General features: G+C 35.0%; 1 long non-coding RNA gene across 1 annotated transcript; it reads left to right on the top strand.

Moving 5' to 3' along the window:
* Nucleotides 1-231: 231 nt before the first annotated feature.
* On the top strand, nt 232-7,735 carry LOC106016852 (uncharacterized). Its single transcript, XR_001189865.4, has 3 exons — nt 232-367; nt 5,734-5,815; nt 6,738-7,735. It is a non-coding gene; the product is annotated as an uncharacterized lncRNA (long non-coding RNA).
* The last annotated feature ends 1,099 nt before the right edge of the window (nt 7,736-8,834 follow it).

Genomic DNA, 8,834 nt, shown 5'->3' with positions numbered 1-8,834 from the left:
TGGTTTTGCCTGGGATGGAGTTAATTTCTTCGTAACAGTTCACATGGTGCTATGTTTTAAATTTGTGATCAAAACAGTGTTGATAATTGATGCTGTAGTTGTTGTTGAACAGTGCTTACTTACACAGCATCAAGGTCTTCCCTGTTTCTCATGCTGCCCTGCCAGCAAGTAGGCTGCAGGTGCACCAGAAGGTGGGAGGGTACACAGCCAGGACACCTGACCTCAACCAAAGGATATACCACACCTTGTGATACTGTGATCAGCAATAAAAACTGTGAAGAAAGAAGGAGGAAGGGAGGATGTTCTTCGTTATGGCATTTTCTCCCTCCCAAAAACGCATGATGAAGCCCTTCTTTCCTGGAAATGGGTAAAAATATGTCTGCTGATGGGAAGTATTGAGCAAATGCTTTATTTTGCTTTACTTGCACACAGTTTATGTTTCACCTATTACATAGATTTTACCTCAGCCTACAAGTTTTCTTAGTTTTATGTTCCAATTCTCTTCCACACAATGACTGTGTGAAGTCAGAGGAGGCTGTGTGGGGCTCAGCTGACTGCCAGGGTTGACCTACAACACATGCTCTTCTGACAGTTCTGTGGCCACTCAAAAGGATTATATGTGTCTTAAAACTGAATAGGTTTTAAAGCACTTCAAGAGATTTTTAAGTCTTACTTTCTCATGCGTGTTTTTTTCATAATGCACTGCAAAATTATATAAAACAAATCAGGGCCATTTAGTAATAGTAGACCTATTTTCCTTTAATTAGACTTATGCCATCATTAGTAAATTTAGTCTGTGAATGTAAGTAAAAGTGAACGGTAATATCTTACCGATCTTACAATATCAGTCACTACATAGATGGATGCATAGTCACAAGAAATGACTAAATATATGTTCAAGATGGGGGGATTTAATTTAAATTCCTCCTGAACTTCACTGCAACAAAAGAAGCTGCATTTTTGTCTTGGGAATATGGCCTAGTCATCTTCACTTTTTTTGTTATCTATTTTCATACAATTTAATTTGAAGCTAACAGACATTGCATTTTGTGTGTGAATATCAACCTGTACACACATACTCACATATCCAAACTAATACATGTATACAATGATTTGATCAATTTTAAAACCATATTTATTTTTTTTTACAAAGTCTTTTTTTCTTGATCATTTCACCTTTCCATTAGCAAAGTTCCCTACTGTCTGACAGATCCTTTTTGCCTACTTTACTCATGTGGATGTTTTTATCCAGTCAATTTCTGAGCATGGTGCAGATGATACCTTTATGATTCTATAAAGCTAAGACATGCCAAGAATAAGCTATATTTCATTCCCCATAGATTGCTTAAAAGTTCTGTGTTTTTTGTTTTTTTTTTTTTTTAAAAAAAAAAAAAAAAAAGAGAAAGAGAGACATGATGGATGGCACTCACAGTAAAGTGTTGTGCTATTTCTTTTACTTTTAAAAGATTTGACTTTTTTTATCTTCCTAAATGACTTTATAAGAGTATTTGTTTCCACATGATAACTGGGATTTATAACCTTTTTCCCTCAGTGTCTCTTATTTTCAAACATTTCGGTATACATTGTTGTAATACAAAAAGCTTAATAGAAATACAATCCAATTTAAAACATATATGGAATAAGTCATATTATGTCATATATGTCATATGTCATATATTCATAAATGCAAGTCTATTGAATTTGTTAGCTAAATTCCATAGGAAATTCATTTCTGCAATATCTAATGGCTTAATTATATCTAGGAATTGTCAGGATAAATATTTCTTTCCTCTAAGAGGACTGCAATATCTCTAATGTCGAATTGCACTATTCTCTACACAGAATGACTGTGATAGAGGACTTAACTATCTTAACTATCCAGAGTAAGCAGTGATTATGAGCTTGTTAGTTTGGTGTCAGGAACTAGCATCTATATTTTAAAACAGAGCATGTTCTACCTATGGGACATTGTTGTTTTGATGTTTAGGCACTCCAAAAATGGAAATAACCAGGAACGCTCATGATTTCTAAATTATTGCTAGTTATGTTACCAGTTAGAAAATGTGAGAGATTTTTGCAGGCTGTTAGTGCAGTTTGAAAATTATTATCAAGTGTTAAATAGGGATCATAGAGATTTTTCCAGACAGTATTTCCTTCATTTGCAGTGAGACACCAAGAGGTCCTGAACTTGTAATTCATATGAGAGCTGTTCAGGTGCAGAACTTTCAAATAACAAACTTGAGGTAAAGAAGGCAAAATGGCAGAATTACCTGGAAGCTTATTAGGCTTTTATTAAGTTATTGTCAGAGAGACAATAAGCATAGTAGTGTTACAGCTACAGTTATGTTTCTGATTTCTGGAAAATACAAACATCTGATAAATAAATGGATTAATAAATGAATTAAACTTTAACTGCTATGTAATAAAAATAATTTGTTGGTTTTGACTATATAATCACTTGAATCTTGATTAGCTTCTTACTTAGACGTACCGCATTAATCAGAACAAGATCATTTAGAAAATAATTTGTTAGCATTAGAAATTAGATGTTCTTCATAATCCTATATAGATAAGGATCATCACCAAAACTCTCAAAAATAAGGCTATTTGATTGCAAGATTAAGAATTTATAGAAAAGATTTTACAGAGTTAATATAAAATGAAGGCTTCGTTTACCTGAAGGAAAGAAAGGGGTTTTAATGGGTGGGTAGCTTTGTATAACCTTGTCCCTAGTGGGATACTTAAACACATCAGTTTTGCATTTATCTTGTCAGCATAATTGGTTATTTGGTGAAATACTGGATGTTTCAATTAAAGGTAAGAGAACCATATTATGAATAAAAACGATTTATTTATAAAGAAAGAAAAATGGCCACTGTCTTGGCTCAATGCATAATTTTTCTTGCTATTGTTTCACAACTATTCTCCTACTGCAGAGAGATCTTTCTCTGCAGCTTTCATAATACTAACTGGATTTGGAGAATGGTATTTTTTACATACTGAAAAATAATGGTGTGTGTAGTGAATAAGAGCTTCTTGAAAGAACACATTGAGGCTTTTATTCTTGCCTATAAACTATAACTTCTGAGCAAGCGGAGCTTCCCTTTGACAGGTTTATTTAGATTTTTGCATAGCTTCTAAAACAATCAGTCAAAGATGACATTTGTTGTTCTTTGGAATGGAAAGAGTCTTAGATATATAAACACCTGTAAAAACTAAGGAAAGATTGTGATGTTGCTTATTTTCTTTTTGTTTCATGACGGGTACTGAAAAGTGATCTCAAGCTAATCATTCTCAGAGGAGCAGGTTCTGAATCTATAGTCCTTCTATTAAAAACAGAAAGGTTTGTCTATATATTGGGAAAACAAATGCCATAAAGTTTCCTAGGAGAAGAATATTCTGCCAGCTATTTGAAATGCAAAACCAAAACCCTGCCACTAAAAGGCATCTTGAGAAATATATTGAAAGTAACCACTATGTGGCAAACATAAATTCAGAGAAATTCCTGTACTGATTGCTGGTAATACAAATACAAGCACAAAGGGAATCACTAAGAGTAAATGCTATAATACTAATCTCAAAAATCTGTGTCCATTTAGTTCATAGTCATTTCTGCCCGACCTAGTTTTTGTATGAGATATATGGTATCTTCAGGATTCCATTAATGTATTTTTGGATCTTTGAACTAGATGTTTGGTAACATGAATGCTATGATATACCAAAAGAGTGAAGTAGAAACTCATATTTGTAATGTAGACAAGAGACTTCCATAAAATAAAATAACTAGAGGATAGAAAGGAGGCCAAGATAAATGAATGAATGAACAAACTAATGAATGAACGGATGAACAAACAAAAGCTTTACTTTTACTGAAAATTCAAGAGCTGCAGCTTTGATGAGGGACATAAACAGTACAGTAAAAACTGATTACAAATCCAGTGATATTAGAATATAAACATAAATTGTTTCCTTTTCCTGTCCCCTTCTATGTATGTGAAAAAGGAGAAAATAAATAAAAGAGAAACAAACTAAACAAAAAGTTATCATGATATAACATGATAAAACTTAGGGGCTCAAGAAGAAGAAAATGACCTGTCTCTTGTGATATTCTTCCCGTGGAAAACATAAGATAGAAGTGAGTCCAATGGCAAGTTAGCTAATGAGCAAGCAGAGAAAGATAACTGCACCATTGACTGACTAAGGATCATCCACAGGATTATTTACCAAGAAAAACTTGCCAGTTTTCTACAGCTATTTTCTCCTTCCAGCATACTTCCAGGAGCTATAAGTATTATAAATACTTATAATATTGCTTCTTTCATTAAAATCTAGCTCTGCTACAGCTAAGAACAGTGGAAGATAGTAGCTATATATATATTCATTTAATCATGGAGACTAGGGCTTAGCTATTAAGTATGCAAGAGAATAAGGCTATCTTTATGAATATTGATTGCATCCACAAAATAACTTGTCTTGATCAAATAAACAAAGTCCAGGAGACACAAAACTGCTGGAATAAACTGCCAATTTGTGAAAGAACCTTCCAAGAGCTTCCCCGAGGTTTCTGTAAGGCTTCATGCATTGGGTAGTAAGTACGTTGCCGGTTTTTGGTTGCTACTTTGTATCCTATGTAATTTCTTTTTATTTTTATTGATTTGACATACTGGAGGATTTTAAAGAAACTGTCATGTATTTGATTATGACTTACTAGGTCAAGTCTATATTTCAGCTTTATCACCCTGTCAGGCTTGTTCATTCTCTTTCTGCATACTTTTACAGCATTACATAGAAAAGTCCTTACAGCTGGAATAAGTTGATTAATACGAACTACAGCTTTTACCTGTTTCATTCACTGTGATCTAAGTTATTTTTATTTTATTTTTTTAAATAAAATGCCACTTAGAAGTATGGGTGTCAATATGTAGCCTGCTTAACTTGTACTTTGAGGACACAATTAACAATTAAAGTCAAACACTTCCTACGCCTTGTAATTTTGTGGAAGCCAGAGGTATACAGAATGTCCTGCAAGTTAACCCCTTATACTGTAAATGTGTGGATGTGTTTTGCAAGCTTTTGTTTGTGTGATCTGTACAAACATTAAAATACATAAACTGTTTTGTACTGTCACTTTAAAGTTATTCCCTATTAGTCAGATTTTGTCCTCTTGAACACTTTAAAAAAACTCCTATTATAAAATTTGGGTTATTTATACATCATAGTCACACAAAACTGAGCAGCTGCTAGTTTTTTTCTTCCCTGATTTCTTAGATTACTAATGGTTATATAGTTCTGAGGAGTTTTGTTTTATTTCAACAAGGAATATGCCTTCCCTGGATTTCAATAAAATAACCTTGTGTATTGTACAACACATATTGAAACTGGAATGGAAATGAAGTATAATATTTTTTCTAGGACTGATAGAAAATTCTGTTTTATTAATAACTATATGTACTGGCTTTGGCTGGGGTGGACTTAATTTTCTTCATAACAGCTCACATGGTGTTCTGTTTTAGATTTGTGGCCAAAGCAGTTTAGATAACATACCAATGTATTAGCTATTGCTGAACAGTGCTTACACAGGATCAAGGTCTTCTCTAAACAACCAAGCATTGCACATTACTAATTATCTGCCTGATAATGGAAAGTAGTTGATGAATTCCTTATTTTGCTTTTCTTTATCTTGTAAACTTTCTTTATCTCAACACAACAAGTTTTCTCACTTTTTCATTTCAGATTGTCTCCCAGATTGCACTGAGGGGAGTGAGCGAGTGTTTTCATGGGGCCGATCTGCCTGCAAGAGTTAAACCACAAAACTGTAGGTTTTGGTTTAAAGCAAGACAACAACAAGATAATCATTTCTGGTTTAAAATCTTCTTTGTCCTTCAGGATGATTAAAGATATTATGCAGTATCAGAAGCAGGATTCAAAACCTCTTGGTCATTGTATTCTCAAATACAGGAAAAAAAAAAAAAAAAAGGCATGGGGACTAACTTGCAGAGATACAAACAGAAAATAAGTTAAAAAAAAAATTGTATATTCTATACAAAACTTCTTTCCATATTATTAGGAAAAAAAAAAAAAAACTAACCCTGTATTGATATATATTTTTAAAATCAATTATTTCTGTCAGGGAGCAGCAAGGGATGACTGCTCCCCATGTGCTGGGGCACTGGGGGCCCCCCAGGGCAAATGGGTAGGGCCTGCAGCCAGGTCCCATCCCACCACCCCAGCCAGAAACAGGGTAGCTGGGGGCACCAGGCCAGCCTCAGCCCCAGGTGCCAAGGCCAGGTTAAGACTGTGCCAGGCTGTGGGTCCATGGGTCCAGCAGGCCAAGGGCCATGGCTGAGCAGGCTATGGGAAGCTAGACCCCAGCCATTCTGTGGCCTCAGTGGGGCAGGGGCTGAAAATGCCCTGCGGGTCCTGAATGGGTAATGACAAAAATGATTGCATTACTTTATCCTGGTTCTTAGCCAACTTTTATAAATTGATCTATTTCCATTATATCTGATAGCGTAAATGAATATAACAATATCTCACTAACTGAAGACATCACCCATTTTGGTGGAGATGTAGCTTATTCTTTTACCCTTCATCACCAATATACAAACAGGTATTAATCACCGAATTTGCCAGTGAAGTTGTGGTGAGCTTATATGTTTGCATTCTTCTATGGCACTGGAAAAATAATCTGTTATGTTTAACTGAATGTATCTGACACGATCAATTTCCACTTACAGGGAAATGGGCACTGATAATTCAGCTCTTCTATTTCTGAACTTTTTTTCTGAACACCTGTTTTTCCTAATTGATTGCTGTTATGAAAGAGAAGTGCACAAGGTGCACACATCCTCAAAGGCTACTTAAAATTGAAGAGGAAATGTTGAACTGCAACTGTTTTTGATGTCAGACTGTGAAAGACAGTAGAGAGATACCATATGTGAGCTGACTGCTTCTGAGAATGCTTCCATGTTTACTTTTCCTGTACCTTCAGTTTCTTTTTAAGGTCTCAAATGCAGCCCGCAATACAAAAATGGTCAGTCTTAAATAGTAATGTGTTTATTTAATCCTAATGACTAACAACAACAAAAACTTTTTGTATCTGTTAACATTACTGTCACTTTCGAGACACCAGGAATTTTCTAGTATCTAACCCGAAGTCCACTGAAACTAATAGAAAGACTCCCATTGCGGACAGAGAATTTAAATAGAAAATAGAAAAGTTGAGACCCACTTAAACCAGAGTAGCATTTTATAAAGAAAAACATGGAAAGAGAAAGGTCTTCAAAATAACCACACATAAATCCTATGAATATTTGGATGAGGGGAAGAACTACAGGAATTACACTACACAGAAAGGTGCCATGTACAGGAAGAAGATGTTTGTGAGAAAAGGAAAATACTTATAAATGTTGACAGAGACAGAAGCTTTGGGTGATTTTTTGAGACTCGGCTGAGATGGCTCAGTTTCTGTTATCAACTTGTTCCTTGTCAAGAAGAATTAAAAACTTTTTGCTGTTTCCCAAAATGGTGGTTATTAAGTGTCACATTTCCCGGGGTGTTGACATACTAGTGAGGATGACAGGAATTGTGTTCATAATTTTAAAGGATTCTGCTGTAATGAGTGATTTTATTTATTTATTGTACATCTATTGTTGTTTTCAAATGTCCATACATTTCAAATACTTACTGAAATTCTCCCTTAAGGATAAATAAATGATTAATTTACACAGTTTAACTTTCCTCTTTCTTGTCACCTCAGTCTAAGTTAAACAGTCATATTTTACTTTTAATCTTTCTCCATAAACCATCTTGCCATCCTTCTATTGATGCTCTCAGAGTTTCATTTAATCAGCTCATTTTCTACTTCTCAGCAATGAGCACAGACACAGGTTATCACGGACTTACAAAAAGAGCACTCTCCTATTTCAGTATGTAGTTTATGTAAAAATGCAAATCAGAGAACATTTGGTCTCATCTCCTGCTCTCTTTACCCCCCTTTTGCTCTATTGCACTGAAGATACTACATATTGTTAACTACAAGTCATTTTTGTTGGTGCTCCTTTCAACATTGTGTGTTCATGGAATACTGGCAAGACAATTCAAAAATTAACAAATCAAAGCAACAATACAGAAGTTTAAATACATACCTAATTAATTTGAAATGAATTGGGAAGGGAAGGGAAGGGAAGGGAAGGGAAGGGAAGGGAAGGGAAGGGAAGGGGCTCTTCAAGCCTGACAAATTCTGTTTGTTTTTCCTGGTACATAGAAGGTAAAGGGAGTAGCACATATTTGGAAATAGAAATTCATACCTGGAGAGAGAATCACAACAGCCTCATCACTACTAAAAGTAAATTCTTCTCTTTCTTTGTTGGGAGCATCCTGGGGAACCAACCTTACCTTACGCATCAAAAAACAATGCCATACTGAGTAAGATTGGATCACTATGGTCTCTTAGAATAAATCCTTTAGTTTCAGTTGTGGTGGAAAATTTTAATTCTTCCCTCCTCATGTTGCATGAAAGTCTAATGTGCTGAATGCCTTTAACTGAGGCAAAATACCTAGATAATACACTTTAAACTTACACAAAAAACCTGTCCCTTCCTAGTACCAATCCCTTTGCTGTAATGTTTGGATCACCTTTTCAGTATTTCTCAGGATCTTATAGAAAACACTGAAGTTGTCCTCAAGAAGAATGGAAAGGAAGAGAGTAGTGAGAAGTCACAAACACCCTGATGTTTTCATCAAGAGTAGCTGATACTTGTCGTGGGGTCTCTTTCCTCCTCAGTGAGGAAGAAAGGTCCCCTTGGTTTTCTGTTCATACACTTTCGCATCCC

Source organism: Anas platyrhynchos, chromosome 1 (assembly GCF_047663525.1).
Source record: "Anas platyrhynchos isolate ZD024472 breed Pekin duck chromosome 1, IASCAAS_PekinDuck_T2T, whole genome shotgun sequence".
In the NCBI taxonomy this organism is placed as follows: Eukaryota; Metazoa; Chordata; class Aves; order Anseriformes; family Anatidae; genus Anas; species Anas platyrhynchos.
The sequence above is the reverse complement of the archived record's forward strand: the minus strand, read 5'-3'. Positions and strand labels throughout refer to the sequence as shown.